Source organism: Desmodus rotundus, chromosome 8 (genome assembly GCF_022682495.2).
Source record: "Desmodus rotundus isolate HL8 chromosome 8, HLdesRot8A.1, whole genome shotgun sequence".
Classification (NCBI taxonomy): domain Eukaryota; kingdom Metazoa; phylum Chordata; class Mammalia; order Chiroptera; family Phyllostomidae; genus Desmodus; species Desmodus rotundus.
Window position 1 is genome coordinate 91,238,026 of NC_071394.1, and position 22,368 is coordinate 91,260,393.

Here is a 22,368-nt window from a genome sequence, read left to right on the forward strand (position 1 = left end):
GTAAATATTGCCTAAGTTGGAAAAAGAAGTTAGGAATAAGGTTTGTTTTCAAATTTTACTCTGAATTACCTGGTTGCCGAAGCTAAGGCCTGAGTTGAGGGAAGAAAAATCCTTATTGCTCTGTAGTCATATCAACTACAGAGATTCAAGCACACCCAATATATCCATAGTAGGATCATACATGGCAGTTAAAACTGGGGGTGTACAGAGAGGCCAATTACTCTGACCTCATCAGAGTAGACATAGCTATAAACTTCTTTGCAAATTATAAAAAAATTAGAATAAAGCAATTCAGAGTGGTGTGAAAGGGGGATTAATTAGCTCACATGGCGGAGAAGTCCAGGGAGCAGATTCATACATGTGGTTGGATCCAAGGCCTCAAACCGTGTCATCAGGACCCAGTATTTGTTTCCATCTCTCATCTCTAGTTTCCTTAGTTCTCTGGCACCTCCAGATACACATTGTCACAACATCAGACCAAACTTTCACTTTGGAAAGTCAAAGGATTTGATCTATTGTTCTTACATGCTGAGCCCTAAACTCTGTATTTCACCATGTATAATGTGCTGTATTTTGCCCAAATGTTTGAGGGAAAAATAAGGATGCACATTATATGTGGCCAGTACCTGAAATACCTGGTATCTGTTCTTGTGTTTTGTAATTATTTGTTACATAAAATTTCTTGTACCATAATATGTTCAAAAATAAATGCTAAAATTCCTTTATAATCCAAAAAACAAGTATCTAAATATAAGTAAATAAATAATTGAATTAAAAAATTAAAACATAAGATTTTTTCCCTGAAAGTTTGGGCCAAAAACATGGGTGTGCATTATACACAGCAAAATATAGTAATCATGGAGTCATATGCCCACCAGGAATCCCCATGCAGACCCCACCCAAACAACATGAAACAAGAGTAGATGAGGGGGTAGATCCCTAAAGAAGGCAGGGAATTGTTTTGAGAGAGAGGGGGAGAGAGAGAAAGAGAGAGAGGGAGGGGTGGAGGTAGGGAGGGAGAGGGAGGGAGAAAGAGAAGGAAAGAAAGAAAAGAAAAAAAAAGGAAAAGAAAAGGAAAGTGAAGTGGATGCTCTGTTGAGAAGAAGTCCTGAAGTATATGGCCAAGAAGTCAAGAAGGAGCAGGAACCAATGGCCATGCAAGAACTAGAATATTCACACCAGTTTTATCTCCCCAATACCTCACAGCCTCTATGGAGAATACAAGGTTGGAGTTTCCCAAATCGTCACTTACGTGGCCTTTTCTAATTTTCCTTGAGATATAGAAAATTAAGGAAAATTGATGGTCTATAGGACCAGCTATAAAGGTATGTGGATATAGTATGAATCTTGTGAAGTTGTAAATAAGCTTGAACTAGATTTGACTGAGAGAACTTTCTTCACTGACCTTCCCATAAGATGAATTATGACTTTCACTTAAATGACAGATTCCTCCTAGAGGGTTAGGGATAAACATAACTTCTCTGAGCCTGTCTCTGCTTTATGCTATCTGTCTTGAGCCAATAAAATACCCATGATTGTGGAAAGAACAATCTAATCCCTCTTTTCTTGTCACATTAAGGATTGAGTCTCTGATGTCTGTCTTGCCCCACTTCCTCAGTCTCTGAGTCTCTGTTTTTCTGTTTCATTTGTCAGTTTCTGCAGAAGTCACCTGCCAAAAACTACATTGTGGCAGACTAAATGATAGACTTTAGTACTCTTCCCTGGCAGCGGCCTGTGTTATATTTCCTCTGGGGACCAGGGAGGAGATTCATTCTCATCCAAAGTTCTTTGCCTTTCAGGTTTAAGTATGAGACGAGGGCAGGAGAGGAGCATTCAGAGTGTGTCATTCTATTATCTGAGTAGGCAGGAGTAAAAGCAGAAGTAAATCTGCCCATAATTGTGATCACTTCCAAATCCATTCTTTTAGCATTGTGGAGTTCCCCATCAGGCATCTCCATTCTGAATTCTATCCATAAAAAATCAGTTGTGAGCTAGCTTTACCTAGAGTTAGTAGCCAAGTTTATTTCAATAGCTTTGCTTACAAAATAGATCCAGGGTTTTAGTACCTAAGCTATCTCTGATTAGAAGTGAAATGTATGCAAGAAAATGCAGATATTTCATATTTGTTTGACAAAAAAAAAAAGAGGTAGATTTGGCCTACTTGATCAAAGGATCAAACTGTCAGTCCGGGAGAACCTTGAAAGTTTTACATGGAGTCAGAATATTGGCATTGTTCCTTTGAAGCCCTGATTTTACAGTGACCCAAAAGAACATAATGGTTTTGTGCAGATTGTGTTTTACAAAAATGATCACAGACATATTTTCCATGTTTTTCCTGAACTTTGGCACTTCCCCACAGAGAGATGGGATCTCTTCCCCTCCTCTTGAAACTGGGAGGGCTTTTGTGACATCTCAAAGACTAGAATGAAGCAGAAGCGGACTGCATGACTTGAGGCTAGGTCACAGAAGGCAATACAGGTTTTCCTCACTATCTGAAAGTAGAGCATTCTTAAAAAAGTATTTTTTAGCTGAAATGGTGTAAAGCAAAGAAATAATCACCAGTAATTTAAATGGAATTTTTTGAGCATTTACAAACCTAAAAAATAACTTACCAAATTATATGCTTAATTGTTCCAATTTTACTCCAAGCTTAGCATCCTAAGGAGCTCTCTTAGGTTTCTCTGATACCTTAGGATGCACCTTGCTAGCAGATGCACAAAATAAATGGAGATAAAGCACAGATGCTCACAGACACAGTCCAAAGCTATGGTGCTTGATGCTGAGTTGCTGAGTGTAGTTCGGGCAGAAGGAACTTGGTGGGGCCACTCTGGGTAGGGGTGCATGCTGCCTACATAATGGATGCTGTAAAACACGCTGAGTGCTATTTTTTCTTTTCACCTTTTTTGAAAAGCAAAAGTTCTCTTCAGATTTCTTTCAGCCGAGCTACAACAGGTACTGACATAGGTCTTTTGGAAAATGAACATGGCATAATGTGAACTTTCGAAAGTGGGGGAGACCTGCACCACTTTCTCCTGGGTCTCTTTCTTAGGACACTTGCTCTTACAACCCAGCTACAATTTTGTGACGATGCTCAAGCAACATGGGGAGGCCAGGTGTAGGTGTTCTGGCCACAGATCTAGTTGAGTTCCCAATGAACAGCCAGCATTATCATTAGCCATGTAAGCAAATCTTTAGATGATTCCAGCCCTCAGACTTTAATTCACACCAGCTGGTGCCAAGTGTTGCAAAGAATAGCCCCTATCAAGCCCTCCCAGATTGGTGATTGTGGCAAACCTGATCTGGATTTAGTTTATTTTTTTAAAACAATGAAAAGATGTTATGTTCAGTGTCATAAATTTGGAATTAATATTTAGGGGAAAACATTAAACTCTTATATTAATGATAAGTTTGTCATATTATTCTCCTTCCTTCCTTTATTCCTTTGCTCCCCTCCCCTCCCCTCCTCTCCCTTTCCTTCCATCTGTCAGGTGGCCCCTTTGTTGCCAGAGATAACAGGAAAAAACATCATCAAAGTTCCATATTGTCCTAGGTGTGAATAAGACAGCTTGGTATGGGACCAAAGTGTCCCGAAAGAGTTAAAGAATCATCCCCAAATAAATTACACAGTAGATATATTTTATAACATTTTATAACAGGCACAAAGATGTAATTTGATTGTTGAAAATAAGACATTTTTCTTCTCAGTTTATTTTTTGAAAGAGTTTATTTGATGTCACTTCTTCCTCTGACACCTTTTTTCAACTTCAGTAACCCTCTATGTACATTACTGTGAAATCTCCAAGAGGACAGTTTGGAACATTTTCCAAATATAACCTTTTCTGTTAGAACCAGCCATTTATCCATCCATCCATGAATCCATCTACTTAATACACATATATTGAGTGTTCATTATATGCAAGGTACTGGGGACCCTAATGTAAAAGTTAGACAACCTGCCCTTAAAAATCTCACAGTCTCATTAGAGAGACAGGAAAGTAAACATATAAATTAGTTTATTAATTCAATAAATTTGTATTAAGCTGGCATTTTTACAGGCATTATGCCAGACTCCAGTATTAACACTACTAATGTTAATACTAGCAGTGTTAATACTAATACTAGTGTAAAGAAGGGAAAGGTATAATCTCTGTTCTACAGACTAGAGGTTAGGACAGAAATCCAAATAATAACAGTGCAGAACCCAATCAAGAGTTCAGGTAAGGCCTCTCAAAGTAAGTGAAGTGTGAACTGAACCCTGTAGATTGATTTGAGTCAGCCAGGTGAAAGCAGATATGGGAGGAGTACGCATGTTACAGAGGAAAGCAACTGCAGGTATCCGGAGGTGAGGCAGAAAATGGAACATATGTTTAAAAAACAAGAAGTTCAGTGTGGGAAGAACAATGTGTGGCGAGGGCAGGATGGTGGGAAATAAACCTGGGCAGGTAGACAGGGCCCAAAAGATCTTGATCATAGATGACAGTGTCTAATATGAGGAATCTTATTGTAGCAATAAGATTGAATAAAAATGGACATTTTTGAAATTTTGGAGGTATAATATGTGGGAAATGTTTATTGACAGATTATATATCAGGGATAAGAATGAGAGAAGGGTCAGAATATGTTCAAGGTTTCCAGACTGGATAACTGGGTTGGTTGTGGTGCCACTAAGTAAGGACACCGTTGTCAGGAAAGACTTTGGGTCTGGAAATAAAACAGTGTCTGCAGTCTGGGTCACGTTGAACTTGAGGTTCCTCTAAGATATCTAAGTCAAAATTTCTATATATATTCAATATATCCAAGTAAAGATCCAATATAGGTCTGGAACTAAAAAGGAAGAAACACACGGAAGATAAGAATCCAACAACTATCAACATACAGAAGGTAACAGATGCCCTGGAAATGGAAGAGATGTCCCAAAGTGAATGTGAAGGGGCAGAGACAAAAAGGCCTAGGACAGAATGCAAAATAACGTCAACGTACAGGGGAGATGTTGGATCTGGATGGAGCCACTGGGAAAGAAACCAGGAAAATACAGTACCTAAAAAACCAAATGCATTACAAGTATATTAATAAATATATATTCAGAAAATGTATAAGTAAGTTTTAGGAGCATCACTGGCCAGAATTTTAAAACCCTGGTCTAAACTAAAGTAATGACATTGGTGACAGAGAGCAGAGATATCTCTTAGGAGGTCTTAGAAATGGTTGGCTTATAAGGAATAAAGGAGAAGAAATAGAAAAGGAGCTCCCTGTTTGTTCTAGGAATCAAGGAAAATTATGAAGGCTTCCCCACCAGTCAAGTCTTATCAGTGTCTGTTCACACTGAGTATTTTTAAAGAACACACAAACAGAGTGTTTACATATCTCTGTAGGTCCTTAAGGTGGGACAAGGGTAAGTGAACAACAAAAAATTAAAAAAAGAGTCTGCTTTTCACATGGCCTATTCTCACAGTGTGACCTTTGCAATATTAAAATATTTACACAGTGAGGTACTTAAAGGTGCTCTGAAGAAAGGGCCTGACAAAAACTGCAGGTCTCCAAAATGTCATGTTTCCTGACAGTATATTAAGTTGGCTTTGGAAATGTTGCATCCCGAACAACACAGTATGTTCTGCTGTCTGCTGACAACCAAATATAATTTTTCAAAGACAAGGGAGTTGTTTGTGATTCCTCCACACAGCTTGTCCTTCACATGCTAATTTGGACTTAGTTGAGAACTTATTTGAACCTCAGAGCTAGAGAGTATTTTGAGTTTCTCACAAGTTTGGGTCTATTTGTGACAAATTTGAGACATGGAATTCCTCTCTCTTTTCCTCCCTCCCTCCCCTTCTCCCTTCTCTCTTCCTTTCTTCTTTCCTTCTTTCTCCTTTTCTCCATCCCTACCCCCTCTCTACTTCTCAATGGTCATAACAATGTTGTGATTTAAGTAAACGAAACAGAGCAGAGGAGAACATAGCCTCTACATACAGAAAGATGTAATAGAGCGCCCCCGGTCTGATATGTCAGAGCACAACACTGAGCGTGGCTATTTTTCTTTGTTTCAGATGGAAGACTCAGCACTGAGCATATTTGCAGGAACTCATGCAACTCTAAGACAGCCTCACTTCAGCATTCTGTTCAGTCAATTAAGCCAGAAGATGGTTTAGCAACTAAGCCCATAAAATGTTCTAACTTATTTGAGCACAGAAGTCAACTTTATTGTCACCCACCCTTAAAGGAGGGGAGAATTTGCCTTATCAGTCGTCACCAACATTCAGAAAGCTTTGCAAACCATTACCCTCCTCCACAAACAACAGGCAGTCCAAGATCACTCTCTTTACAATTATTTTACTTCGGGACCAGACATATTGTATCCTTGACCAGTGTCTATTTTTTAAATTAAGAAATACATTCAATTTCAGGAAAAATGAGCAAAAAGTAGATCTTGTACAATCTTTTTTCACATCCATAATCCACTTTATGTATTTACTATGAATATCGTTGTGATAAACATCATGATTTTAATAACTCATATGTGTTACCAAATAAAGGGCCTTATTAGACTGGATTTTTAAAAAATCACTACACTACTTAGTGTCCCTAAAATTTATCAGGCTTGCTGTTCTCTAATGACTAAGTCAGTCCTTGGCATCTTTAACTCATCATCCCTTCCAGCCTCAGTGATTTCCTAAGCGCACCATGGGCAGTGAAATTCTACTGTTTGCAAAGCTTATGTTGCCCAACAACTGAACCAAGAGAACATTACCTTGAAAACTAGTGATGCATTATGTTTAGTGGGTACAACAGAACTCTCTTCCAGAAAGTCAAACAAAATTGAAAAATGAAAACCACAACTGTTGGAGATTAAAAAAATTAAAATGGAAAACAGCTTGAATACATTTGAAATAATCTAAAATTTAAGTCCAGTAAGTATTTCGCAAAAATAGTTATTTTTCCCTGATGAGGCCAATATAATTGGAATAAAATAATTTGTTACGTTTGAGTTTGATCCCATGGGGTATATTAAAGGAGATATCTACTTTCCATTCCTGCTATATTGGAATAACTTGTGAAAAGAACATGAATGAATGCCTGAAGTGCAAAAGTCATTTGTTCATTTGTTTATTCATTCACTCTTTCATGTATTCAATAAATATCTATTGAATGCTACTTTGTGTCAGACCCTGTGCTAGGCTCTGGGGAGGCTGCAGTGGACAAGAGTGTCCCTGCTGTCACAGAGCTTCCTTTGTAGGAGGAGTCAACAGACAATAGTGAAGTACATAGATACAGTATTTTAAGAGAGCAATACATACATAAATTAGATATTTTGCGATAGTGATAGTGGGATAAAAATAAAACCATGATTCCTAACTTCCATCCCAACCCCATTTAATCCATTGGAAAAACCTAAGAACCCTCACTCCCCCTTTCAAAATATATCCAGGATCTGACTCCTTCTCAACCCTGATCATCTCCACTGTGGTCCAACCCAGCATCCTCTCTTACCAGTGTTATCACAGCAGCCTCCTAATGGTCTCTCTGTTTAAGTTCTTTCCTCCTGTCTAGCTCCCTTCTAGTCTATTTTCATGCAGCCAGAGTAACACTTCTAACACCTAAGTCAGGTCATGCCACTCAGCTCAGTCAGAAGTCACTTCTGACTTCTCTTCCTCTGCTTACCACCACTATGACCTGATCACCCAATGCCTTTGTTGCCCGCATTTATCTAGAACACTGGCTCTCTTGTTATTACTCAACACAAAGGCTTGCTCCTGTTTTAGGCTCTGTGGTACACAAAATTCCAAGATGCACCCCCCCCAAATTACTGTTTCCTGATGTACATATACCATCTGCCAGTTATCTAATCAAACGCAAATCTAGGTACTTCTATAATGGAATTTTACAGAATTGAAATCCCAAATCAGTAGACTTTAAGACAGGGAGATATTCTAGGTGGGCCTGATCTGATTACATGAGCCTTAAATATGGGTCTAGAGGTCAGAGACAGAGAAACCAATTCAAGGCACGAGCGAGTTTTGAGTTCTCTTTTGCTAGCTTGAAGATGGAAGGGGTCTCATGGCTATGAATCTGGGAGTCCTTCTGTTGCTGAGAGCAGCACCTGGGACAGCCAACATGGAGAGAGGACCTAATTCTGGTCATCACAAGAAACCAAATTCTGCAAACCTGCTGAATGAGGTGGGATAAATCCCTGAGCCTCAGCTGACACAGTAGCCCCACCAACACATTCATTTCAGCAGTGTGAGACCCTGAGTAGAGAATCCAGTCATGCTGTGCCCAGACTTCTGATATATAGAAGCTATACAATAATACATCTATGTTGTTTAAACCACTATGTTTGTTTTGTTATGTAGAAATACAGAACTAATATAGCTTCTTTGCACTTGGTTTTTTTTTTTCTTAGAATGCTTTTCCTAGTTATCCCTCTGTTTGCTTCCTCACGTCCTATAGGTTTCTGACTAATTACGATCTTCCAAGTGAAGTCTTACATAACACCCAGGCTCCTGGCACTCATATATTGGGTAATTTGAGGATTTGAATAAAGTGGCTTTAGAGGAGCAGGCAGGTTTTAGAAAAACTACAGGGGAAAATGCAGTATCCTAGGATTAATGAGGAAGGGTTCAAGGGAAAGAAACAATTATGAGAACTTAGGTCATTGCTACATGATAAGGACCATCCAACATGAGCTGTGACCTTCCATTTAGTCATGTAGCCAGCCTTGGGCAATGCCAGAGCATGCAGGCCAGGAAAGTAATACTCCCCATAGCTCTCCCCCCTCCCTGTTTATTATCCGACGCTTTCATGAGAATATGAGTATCATGAGGACAAGTACTTGGCCGAGTTCATTCCCTGCTGCATGGGCATAGACCAATGCTGGAACATAGTGCTCAACATTCATCACATAAATAAAGAAAGGAGTGAGTGAATGAACGAATGAATGGAGAGCAATGCTACTGCAGAATGGGTAAGAAAGAGAGATTTCTCCAACATTTGAGCTGAGGCAACCAATGAGAAGAAGCCGGCCAAAGAAAGAAAAAGGAGTTACAATTCCATACAGAAAAAATAGCAAATTCCTTGACCCTAAGGAGTAAATTGGTTTGCAGTGTTTGAGGAACAGAGCGTCAATGGCAGATGCGTTAGGAATTGGAGTGTTGAAGATGACTCCTGATGTCAAAGAGGTAGACAGGGACCGTATCATGGCAGATCTAGCAGGGCATGGTAAGGGGTTTGCATTTTATTTCAAATGCAATGGACAGATATTGCAGGGTTTAAAGCTGAGAAGAGCAGTGACATTGAATATTTAAAGTTTTAATATCCAGAGAAAATTCGATAGTAAGGAAATAATTGAATTGCTATGGTTATGAATCTATTCTTTGCTTCTCTAGTCTACTATTTCCCTTTTTTGGACATAGCATCTTTATGAAATCTCCCAATTTTTATATGCTCTTGTTTTCAGTATTTTCCTACACTGTATACCTAACAGGAGAGTTCATGTGGGCTGGACCCTGTAATTGTTTAATTAGACTCTTTTGAATTTACCCCTCAAATTCCCCACAAATGTTGTCCTTGGTGCTGTATAATAAAGGCAGAGATGTCATCTTTTTAATGTAAGGGTTTAGAATAATGCTAAGTTCATTACCTGGGGCATAGGAAATTCTCAGCACTTATTTACTATTAAGATATTTTATTATTAGCTATTATTAGTTCAACTTAAGTGTGAATTAGTAAGAATAAAATAACTAGAGTGGGGGAGTCTGTGATCAAATCCCAGCTCACAATCTTTGAGTGATGCAACATTGGTAAGCTGTCAATTTCTCTGGGTTTCAGTTTGCAATCTGCAAAATAGCATGAAAAATACTATTTCGTTAATGAGCTCATATAATAAATGAGATAATATATGTAAAGTGTTTAGTATATGGTAATACTCAATAAATGGGAGGCATTATTCTTGGCTATTATTAGATATTGCAGGTGTAATGTGGTGAGTTAGAAGAAACAAAAGATCATTTTTATGTCTTGTACCAACTCACTCTCACCCACAAGAAAGGGGGCTGGCATTTGTATTCCTAGAGGTTCACTGAGAGGAGAGAGGAACTCCCTTAGAAAAAGATTCAGTGGGGGAAAAGGCAAAGTGGGAGGAGGGAGAAGGAGAGCAGGAATCCTGGAGCTCCTGTGCACTGGAAAGGGCTGTTTCGGTCCTGGAGCAGTGGGCAAAGTGCCCACTCCCACACAGCACTACCTGAGAGGTGACGTAGGGGCTTGGGGTTGCTGGGGCCTAAATCATAAGAGATGTGGCTTTGACGGTTTTATTGAATTAGCTCTAGGCCTGATAGAGGGGCAGCCTGTCTCATGGACACCACCGGAAAATTCACATATTGGTGGTTACCATGACTTGATAAAGATAACAGGGCTTTATTTATTTTCCAAACACCGCATATGTCCCTGTATTCTTATATAACTTAAGAAGTGTAACAGATACCTTAAACCGTGAGTTATTGTTTTCTTATCATTCTGATTAGTGGGATCTCTAAGTTAGATTTAATGTAGAAGCATATATGGTAGAATAAAATTAAAAGCAAAAGCGTTTCAATAACGATTATATTATAGATAATTAGTAAATATTCACAAGAGTGAATTTGCATTATTCATTTTTCTGTATGCCATTTCAAACTTTAAGCCAAAATTGTTATTGTGGGCTGATAACATTTTTAAGTCTCTGAATGAAAGATTTCTGGAGAAAAAGGATTCAAATAGAGCTAATGGATGGATATGGTGGCTTTCTTCCTACCTACTCTTTTTATCATAGGAACATTGAGATGGAAGGGATCTCTAAAGGCATTTTAATCTCTCTACTTATCTCCAAGAATGGCTGAGAGCATTATTTCTTCCTGGTGCTTTCCTCTGGGATTAGTCTGCTTACTGAAATCTGCTATTTTCTTTATAGGTTTGCACAATAAAACTACTTAGATGAACCGAATGCAGCTCCTTTAAAATATCTGTAATTCAAGTTGGATTTTTAAATGGCTGTCTCTGAAATGCAGAGATGCATAACAAAATCAACAATGTTTCAAAGGGTGGAAATATTGAATGTTCCTTTGTTACACTGGGCATCTTTGAAAAACTGAAATGCATTTACAGTGCTTGGCAGTCTCCCAAGAGACATGCATCAAACAGTGCTCCCGATGGTGGGCTGGTTTCATGACATAGAAGCATTCTTATGTTTGAAGCTCTCAGTAGTTTTATAAATAAAAAATGTGTTTTTTCTTTTAGTGAAGAAGCAGCTATCGTTTCCTTCCAATGACTTCTGATCTAGTTTATGAAGTTCTGGGACTAGATTACTTGAGACTGAACTTTTCAGCTCCTAGATTATGTAGGACAAGGATCAGTGCTTCTGCAGACTTCAGAAGGTGCTGTACTGAGAGAGGATGAACATAGCAGAAAAGAACACAGACTGTGGGGCTAGACTGCCAGGATTTGGAATAAAGCTCTACTATGTTCAAGCTGTATAAACTTGCATTCTTCTGAAGGCTGACTCCGAGACAGGCACTTAGGTGCAGGTAGTTCATTTGAAAGAAGATCCCAGGAAGCACAGGTGAGGGAGCAGGGAAAATGAGACAAGGTAGGGAAAATGACCAATGGAGGTCTGTTAATCAGTCCAGCCAGGGACTATCTGAGGTTCTCTGTAGAATGTGCTTGGAATTGTCTTGTGGAGGTTGAGGAAGCTGGGTCTGTCGCTCATGAACTGAAAGTTCTCCTCCCTCAATGTGTTAAATCTCAGGTTTTGCCCAACTGCCCTGCCCAGGAACTTCAGAAAGTTCACAGCAGTCAGGGAATCAGAGAGAGACTAGTACTTGATGGACAACAGGCTGTCAGTGTGAACAGGTGTACTCAGAGGCGGGATATGAGATGTACGTCAACTTTGTATGCTATAGGACTTTACAAACATGAAAAAGAATTTATTGAGATCAAATCAATCTATAAGGAAAGTTACATATAACATGTTCTACTAACTTCTAGACAATACCTATAGGTAATACAACATTGTGTTTGCTCTCTGAAAAATTCCGACCCAGTATCCAATGCTTTCCCATGAACTTGTGTAGCAGGGGAATAAAACTCATCTAGTTAGAAATATGATACCTCTGGGTTTTTTTTCATACAATATGCCCTGGGATATAGAATGTATGTGTGAGGATGCTCATAAATGATCTAGAAGGTGCTGAGTCTATCTTTTCAGCAGGAAACTGGCACTGTAAAGCTGTAGCGTAGCATCTCTGTTTTCTCTCTGCATGGATCAGAGTTGTTCTGTTCTATGACTGTGAACTCCACCTGCTGTGTTGATGGGCTGCTGAGGTAGGGAGAGGCCTTTAAGATCAGAGAAGAATTGAAAATGGCCCCCCTTCCATGCAGCTTTGAACACTTTGTATAACACCATTAACCATCCTCCCTGCAGCTGCAGCTACAGGGCAGCTTGGGGCTTTTACTAAGAACTTCATGCCTGATATAATGTGGGCTCTATTTGTAAGCGTGTCAAGTATTATTAACACCATTTTACAAATGAGGTAACTGAGGACCAGAACATTGATACATGGCTCAGAATCACCTGCTAGGTGCACTAATACTGATGGCTGGGTCCTCCCTCAGAGTCTGACTTAGCAGATCTGGGGTGACCCCTGAGAATTTGCATTTCTAATAAGTTTCCTGGTAATGTTGCTGCTGCTTGGGGGATCACGCTTTGGGAAAATATTCTATATCTACTGTATCTCATTTCATGTTTATCTTTGCAGCTAGCTGATCTAAGCTCTAGAGACCACCATATCTATCTTATTCATGGGTCTTTTGGTGGCTCAGGCTCTGGCACCTGGCACCGGAATAGTTGTTGAATGAGATGTCTGAATCAACGATCAGGGTTACATTATTGCTTGTGAACAGAGAACGTGTCCCTGTGTCCCTGCGCAAAATGTCCATTTCTAAGTCCAACTCTTAGAGGTCTGGTTTCCCAGACTCTAGTCTTCTCCTACCATTGATACCTGCTCTTTTAGCTGACTGTCATTCTAGATGGTTACTAACTCCTCGTCCCTTACATGACTTATTTCCTGTGTGAGTTGAGCTCAGGGATCCCTATCATTTCTTTTGACTGACTTACTTCGCCTTCAGATCCACTGTCTCCACTCTTCGGTCAAAGCATCACCTCTCATCTCCCTTGAACCTGTGGCTCCTAAGGAGCATAAAAGCCTGGTTTCAAAAACTGCACCTCGTCTGGATCTCATTCAGATACAAGCTCATCTGAATAAAACAGGGAAGAAGCCAATGGTTCTCTACTTCCCTTGATGAGTTGCCATTATTAAAATGAAAAAAAACCCCTTGGCTTTTATATTTTTATTCATAATTGCCAGTGTGCTCAAACTATCTTCCAAGACAATGCTGTGTTGAGGAAAAATCCAAATGTATCAAGGAGTCTTAGAGTATTTTATGAGGAGGACATGATTTTCCTCAACTGTGGGCTTTGGAAGACATTCATAGAAGCACTCATTGAAGTCTGCAAGTGCAGATCCCTGGGCTTCGACCTAGGACAGAGGCTTACTGAATTAGAATCCCCTCTGTGGAGGGCCCCAGGTAACTCTGTTACAGCACAGCTAGTGTCAAAGTGCTGTAAAGTGCAAGAACAACTGCCCTTCATCTTCTTATAAGAGTACCAATCCCATCATGGGGGCTTCGTTTCCATGAACCCACACAAACCTAATGACTTCCCAAAGGCCCCACCTCCAAATACCATCACACAGGATTAGGCTTCAACATATGAATTTGTGTGTGGGGGGGGGCACAAACATTTGGTCCACAGCAAAGTCTCTCAGACAAAGCTTGGCAGATTTTGAGGCTTTAAACTATAATGCAGATTTTGAGGCTTTATGATGCTTTTGTTACTTTTCATCAAAACCCTACAGTACTGTTTTGAGAAGATGCAGAATCATGGGTTTGGAACTCTGTCCCTATAGCTCTGATGGTATTGACCCCAAACCTGACTCTAAAGGCCTATCTGTGCCTGAGGTCTCTTCTCTGGGCCATATGATTGATGTTGTACTGGATATAACAATCCAATCAGAGCAAATGGCATTCATTGTCTAATTCAGGGAATGCTGGGACAAAAGATAGGTCCTCTATACTGATAGATTTGAATGTGAGAAAATGTAAGACTGGTATTTTAGCTGCTATCTGGGTGGTTAAGGACAGGTGTGTTTGAGAAAAAGGCAACCCAACTCATGGATTCGGGGAATAGATTATGAACAGAACGGACTCGTCAGACTTGACTGGAATCCTACTTAAAGTGATTCTAATCTCCTGATTTCCCATTACATAAGCCAATATATTCAGCTTAAGCAAAGAATGCATTGGCTTACGTAACCGGTAAGATTTTCTGTCACTTACAATCTATAGAGTCCTAATCTATAACACTCCTCTGGTTCAAACTTTCTAGAATTCCCTGTCTTTGGACCCAGCTTTGCAAACTGGTCCATGAAGTCAGCTGTTCCCTGCCTCACTGACCTGAGCAAAAGTGGCCAGAATTTAAGAAATGTAACAATAACAATTGCATTGAGAGATAGACTGTCAATTTTCCTATATAATGGCAGTTCATTACTCCTACTCAAATGGCATAGGCAAATAAAAGATACACAACTCTTATTTCCTATAAATGCAGAAACTGGCTGCCATCAAAAAAATAACAGAAATGGATCCCCAAGGTCTCAATTATCACAGGGGGAGGTGTGGGGATAGGAAGGAGAATGACATTCATTCACTTATTTAAGTAATGTTGTCCTATATTATAGATAAGATTTTGTTTTCTAAAAAAAAAAAAAAAAAAGAGCCAGATGCTTACTTTGTATACATGTGAGCTTAAAAAAAAAAGGCCTATTTGTAATTACCATTTGTAACTTTTCGAATGTTTATGAGAGCTGATATCTTCGAAAACTAGGGAGAGCTGTGAAAAACAAAAGGCAGAGTTAATCCAAACCACCCAGCATCTTGAGTACAATTAAATTGAAACTGACTGTGAAGTAACACAGTCTGGAAGCTGTTTGGCCTTGGGCCCTGGAGTAGCCAGTGTAATAAGATGGGTGAGCACCTCTGCTGGCTGTTTAGACATCGGCATAGATTGTGTAAGGACTGATATCCAAGCAAAGCACCGTGTCCTCCAATTCTGCTCTAGATGGTCTGAGACTGAATAATACAGTAGCAGGTTTTCTCCCTTAATTTCATAATCAAATTAATCAATGTAAAATAAGGATAACCCAGCTTTTGCTTTTTAACACAGACTTCTAATTTTTATATTCCATGATGGTGAAGACACATGCAGAAGGAAGTATATGATCAGAGAGTAGCACACCTTGATAAATCTCAAATTCTAGTACTCTAGTATTGTTCTCCCTACCCGCTCCCCTTTTCCCTTCCTGGAAAACAACTCCTAGTCATTGAAGATGTATCTTAAGAGATAAGTTTCTCTGCAAAGTCTTCAGCAATCTTCCACCAACATAATTGTTCTCTTTTCCCCCGTGTTCCCACGACATTCTGTGTACACTCATAACTTTTATTATTATTTAAAATGGGAGAGTGTAAATATTAGTTTTTAGTTCCTGTTTCAAAGCATGGTCTTCTTGAGGCCACTCCGTGTTATTTACTTTTAAACCTCCACAGAGAACAGTGCTTGCCTCAGAATAATTACTCAATCAGTATTTGCCGTATTTGTTGCTTAAGTAAATAGATCACTGGGATGCTGTCTGTAGCATTTAACAGCTTCTGTAAGGTAACTGTAAAGCACAAAATATAAAAATGAAAATTGAAACAATTTAACAATCATTTCCACCTTTACACTAAAGTAAACAATTTAACAGTGTGACATGTCCTTCTATGTTTTCCGCATTGTATCATTTAACTGTTGCTGTGTAACAAATTATCCAGAAACTTATGACTTACAAAAACAACAAATATTTACTGCATCACTATTTCAGAGAGCCAGGAATCCAGGAGCAGCCTAGCTGGATGGTTGTGGCTCAGAGTCTCTCCTGAGGTTGTAGTTTAGATGGGGACTGGAGCTGCTGTCATCTGCGGGTTTATCTAGATAGAATTCACTCCTAAGAGGATGCCCGCATGTCACTGTTGGCTGTGGCCTCAGCTCCTTGGTGGAAGGCCTCAGCTCCCTACCACATGAACCTCTCCATAGAGATGCTTGGCAGTCCTCACAACGTGGCCACTGGCTTCCCCCAGCAAAATCAACTCAATATAAAGAGCAAGGCATTAGCTACAATGTCTTTTATGACTTAGCCCTGAAAATCACACAACAGCACTTGTATGTTTTGTGGGTGACAAGACCAATCCTGATAGCATGCAGGAAGGAAGTGCACCGTGGCAGGAACAGGTGTCACAGGAGGCAGGTGTCCCTGGGAGCCGTCTTGGAGGCTGGCTGCCACCCATATACACAGTTTGTAGTATTTTTCTTACAAAAATATAATCATGCTATCTACATTTATTTGCATGCTTTTTTACATAAAAATACTTCACTACCCTTCCTTCAGATTGGATGTGCATCTCAATCATTTTTACATTGTAGCCAACATTAGATTCAATTTAATCTACCCCTATGATTCAGGTTGTTTCCAGTTTTCTATCAGTATAAGTAAAGTAATAAATATCTTTGTATATATATATATTATTGGTTTCATTTCTATGGGAGCTACCAAAGTGGGATTGCTTGATCAAAAATTGGTATTTAACCTTTTTATTTCCATAGACACTGCTAGATTTTAAGAGGGATAACATTTACTTTGTACTAACAATGTACAAAAATACTTATTTCCCCATATTCTCCCCAGCACTGGATTCTTGTTTACATAAATTTTGTCATTCTGATGGGCAAGAGAAATGCTATTTCATTTTTCATTTAATTTACATTTTTTCCTAGTAATGAGCTTGAGCATCATTTACTGTGTATTATTAGCCTCATGCCTTTCTCTTTTCTGAAAACTGACTACTCATACTTTTTCTTGTATATGTGTTTATTTTTCTCATCAACTTATAAAGAACTTTTGTTTTTTTATTTTTTATTTATTTGAAGATTTTATTTACTTATTTTTAGACAGAGAGGAAGGGAGAAAGAAAGAGAGGGAGAGAAACATCAATGTGTGGCTGCCTCTTGCACACCCCCACCGGGGACCAGGCCTGCAACCCAGGCATGGCACTCAATCCACTGAGCCACACCAGCCAGGGCAATTTATAGGGAACTTTTGGTATTTGCATATAACTAGAGATGTAATTTCTGGCTTGGGAAGTTCACAGTATAGTATTTTAAAGAGTACTAGGTTTTCATTTTTGTCACCTTTTTGACTTGGTATGTCTAAAGGTCATTCAGAGTTTATTGAGATCAAACATAAACAAAACATTGAACATATTATTTCTGAAGACCTTTAAATCTATGTCAGAAACTGGCTGGAGACATTACTAAACTGATACCTCTGCTCCAGAAAGTGGCGAATTAAGCAGTCTGTTGACTTTAAGATTACCTTGGAGATAGATCACAGAATTTAAAATGCAGTCACTCAGAAAGCAAAATTGCTTGGGAATAAAAGGCAATAATTACTATCACTCTTTCTGTAACTAGCAAAATAAGAAAAGGGGGAAAAACCCCTCCTACTCTAAACTTTGAAGCCTCAGCAAATACCCAGAGACTCTTCAGATCGCATGTTGAGATTAAAGATGCAGTCCTTAGGGTAAGCAAGAACTTCAGACTTCCCTCTCTGTGTGTTTTTAAACTCAAGCTATTTTGATTGCTTTTCTGTCTAAACACAATAAACAACCTTGACCTTGAATTATACTGTTAAGGAGATGAAAATCTGGTATCTGAAAGAGCACTAAAAATGAATTCCTCGCTCTCTGGCATTTTAATGAACAGTGTGGCCAACAACACGTCAATAAAGATGGTGTGACAAGCTAAGAGCGAGTGATTTTCAGATAAAACCCCCAATATAATCAATGTTTATTGTACTGGATATCTAGAAGCACATCTCTTGGATTGCTGCCTATTTAGAAATTAATTTGAGTTAATTAGTAGTGGGGATTATTTGGGAAAAGAGCAAACAACAAAATTTGTTAGATTCCCAGTAATGCTTTAAAGATATCCTTAAATTTTAGGTTCTTACTGTGTACTTTTGGGAAATTTGCTGGTAAAAAATACCATGTATTTAATTATTTGGCAAACATGTTCTACATTTCCATAGGATAGCTTCATATATGTTATCATTGGGGATCAGTGAGGTCTCACTGACAACCCCTCTCTTCTCCTCTAACCACTGTGCATCATAGGACAGTACAGAAGAAGTCTGAATTATTGTTCACCGATTTGTTGCCTTTTCAGTGTTCCAACAGAAAACAGGTGGTGTACCCAATTTAGGATAACCCAGGTGTTGTTATAACAAAGGGACTATTTACAAAGGGTGGAATATAGTTTCAAAAATAGTCTAAAAAGTTAGGTTCCCAAATGTGGAGGAGCTGTTACTAATCTAAACACAAATGGATGAGGCCAGGAAGTAGGAGCCAGAACCCGGAAGGAAGGAATCCTGTAAAGAAGCCTTGAGAGAAGCAGTGACCTTAGCTTGGAAAATACAGCAACTAGAGAGGTTGCATCGCAGAGTGGTTGCCAGGGGCTAAACACTGTGACCTGACCTTCCTTCCTCCCTCCAGTATCCCAGAGGATATGGGAGCCCACTGATAGAGTTTATATAAGACCTCTGGGACAGAAAACTGTGGGTGGATGGAGGAGGCTCTGGAATGGCAAACGAAAGAGGGAACACTGGGGACTCTTGTGCTTTCCTTCACACCCCTGACATTAGACTTGGCTTTTGTCTTGCTTTGGTCAATAATGTGAGAATGAAAGTAATGTGTGTAGCTTCTAAACAGAAGCTTTAAGAACCACCATATGTAGCCCCTGTCCGCTTGACTCTCCCTGAGATGCATGTCTGGAGCTGACTTCCATCAGCACGACTTCCTGAGTGCCTGTGTTCAGCTGAGCCCTGTTCCTCATCTTCAATGGAATGAAGTGAGGAAGAAATATACTTAGTTGTTTAAGACTTTGAAGATTTGTGCAGCCTAACTCTGCCCATCGGAACGCATAGAGTCTGCCATTAAACCTCTGAGTCTCACTTTTCTAGTTGTGAAGGCAATCCCCCGTGACAAATACCCAACTGCTTCCTAAACTTTAGAAAGGCTCTGTGAATTCAAGCAATCTCAGGATGCAGGCTGGCACTTGTATTTTTTTTTAAGATAGTCTATCTACAATTATCTTAATATTTAAAGCCCAGAGTCAATAAAAGGAAATGACTGTTTTAACATTTAAAAGTCTTTAACATACTTTTGAAGTTTTTAGGGCTCCTGTGGATAGGTTATTTTGAAACTGTATGTTTGTAAGCTCTTTTTAAGGCTAATTTCAATCTGAAGATATAGTATGTAACCATGAGTTGAATTACTTCTGTCTCAAGCCACTGAGGCCCTTCTGTGCCTACTGTACAACAGTTCGTTTTAAGAAGCATGATTCTTATCCAGGATGCACAGTTAGAGGACTCAGTTCTTGTGTGGAGAGGATTCTAGTAAATCAAGTAAAAGAGAAAGTTACTCCTTTCCTTCCTTACAGCTTCCTGGTCTGCTTTTAAATTGCTGATTGTGGCAGTTCCATATGCGAACTTTGAAGAACTCTTTGAGAAAGGCCTGACATCCTGACTGTTTTGATGCTAGTTTGTTTCCTCATTTTTAAAATGGGAATGAATGTGCAACATAGGTTAATGTGACAGTTAAATAAACATGTATTTTTTAAAGCTTGTAGAACAATGCCTGGGAACTAGTAAGCTCTTATTAGATGGTAGGTATGATGCTGCCACTGCTGCTGCTCCCTTGAAGATTAGGATTCGATGCAGGCTCTTTCTAAGTGCATAGCATTGCCACTGAAACGTACATGGCAACCAGGAAAGAACCTGCTTTCTCATACTTGAAACAGTATAGAGGAAGATAATTGAAATACGGCTTATGGGTCTGGTCTGACCCACTCATTCAGCTGAGTCTTTGATGTCTGCCACACTGACTCATGCTTTTCCTCCTAAACATTGATTGACCATCTATCTGTCAATATCCCCAAACCTCTTAAGGGTCATCTGGAAGAAAGACAAATAAGTCACTAATTGCTAGGGGAAAAAAGCAATGCATTTGGTCCCTGTGATAAATGAGAGAGGAGTCGTACTTTTGGGAAAGTGTGTTGGTGTTTCCTGGTGGCGAGATCAGAACAGAGTTCTAAAAGAGACTCTCAGGGGCCCCTTACATGTTAGTGGACTTGGTCTCCAGTGGGCTCTAAGCTTGGCATCTTCAAAGCATTGCCACTGATAGCACTGTAACTCCTAAACTTTTAATCACTGCTAAGGGACAAATGTGGACACTCACCAAAGGCAAGCTGCATTTCAATAGCTTGAGCGTTGGTCTCATATTGTAATCAAACACAGGTCTGGCTGCCTGCTGCTACAAAAGCCAATACTCGAGAGGTGGGGGCTGATGGAAAGGAAAGTGGTTTATTTGCAGATGCTGGCCATCTGGAATACGGGGTACTAACGTCTCAAAGTCCATCTCCACCTCTCAGTGGAGGCAGATGTTTTTATAGGAGGGAACTGGGAACAGAACAAAAAGATCAAGGGAGGGGGTGAAAAGTTCTCTTTGTGCAGACTAGCACAGTCCATTCTAATAAAACCAGTAATGGTCCAATGTGCATCATCCTGGTTTAGTCATCCTGGCTTCACATCATCCCAGCTTTACAACATCCTGGCTTCCCGGTCGAAGGTCAGCAGATTTCCCAGAGCTGGGACGCCTGAAGGTTGGGATCTGTATCTTTTGAAATTAGTTCCTAGGATCCTTATACAAACATGCTGTTCATCTACAAACTACATATTAGTCAGAGTCCGCACTTACAGAAACAATGTCAAAAGAATGGTGGGGTGGGTTACAATTTCTTACCATACAATTTTCCACTGGTACAGCATGGAGCAAAGGCTCCATGAAGTCTCAAAATGACTTCATGTAATACTTGCTGTGGGAGGACTTAGCTTATTAAAGTAACTTATCAGATCCTGAACAGACATTAAAACAGTACTTGTGACACACACACACACACATTCAAAGAGAATTAAATACAATTCTCTTATAATTATTTTCAAACGAACCTGAAACATGGTCACGTGTTTCCCACTTTGACTCTCTAATGTATTTAAAGCTATATAAAAATATTTTTAATGCCTTCAGTTTTCTCAGAGGAAGATTTTTTTTTATGTTTATAGCAATAGAAAGTAGTGCTTTAAAATCAGGAAAATGACCCCACCTCCAGAGTTTTGTTCCTTGAATATTCATTAGGAGTTTGGGAAACTTTCATTAGACCTTAACTTTTGGAGATGGCTAGTGCCCCGGTTTGCTTCATGTTAACATAGATACCTTCATTTGTGTTCTACTTGGGATCTGCAGGCCATAGAGAACCAGCTGTCAATTTTGTGTTGCACAAAATCAGGGACAAGTGTGTGGTGGGTAGGATACAACTTAATATGCGGTATAGAAATGGAAGATAGATCTATAGTATTCAGGTTAAGCTAGTCTATGCTGGACAACAACAACCTTCAAAATTCAGTGGCTTAACATACAGAAGTGTGTTTCTGTTTCACACAAGGTCCGGCTGCTATAGGCCACCTATCATCAAAGAAGTCCACATTAGCTTCCATCTCGTGATACCATCTCCTCAACACTTGACTTTCAAGGTTGCTATCGTTTTCCATGGTCTCTGGATCCATCCTCTTAGGTGTTTTTTCCTTCCATTACCCTTCTTGGCCATATTTGAAGTTGACATTATGTTCTACTTGGGGCCACACAGCTTTCTCATCCCATGAGAATTGGTAGACCAAAGACCGTTTAAGGTTTTATGTTAAGTCATAGGCTTTTTTTTTTACTCAGTGCTCATGTTTGTTTGGCAACAAAATTATCTAACAAAACTCGTAAACTTTTCAAATATCTATTTCCAGTATGTACCAGTGACCACACATAGTATTTGCTCAAGATAGTATTAAATCTTTAATTTTTTGCTCTCTCATACCCATGCTTCTCAACTTAGTAAGGTTATTGGGGTTTGGAGGGCCAGTCCTGAACCTGACCTTTTTTTTTTTTTTTTTCTGATGGAGAGCTTCTTTGGGGCAGCTCCCTTCCAAGCAGTGGCACATGTAGTCTGCTTCTATCTCATTGCCTTACTGTCTAAACACACTGCTTCTGATTGTTGAGGCAGAGGAAGAGAGAATGAGAAGTTTCCATATG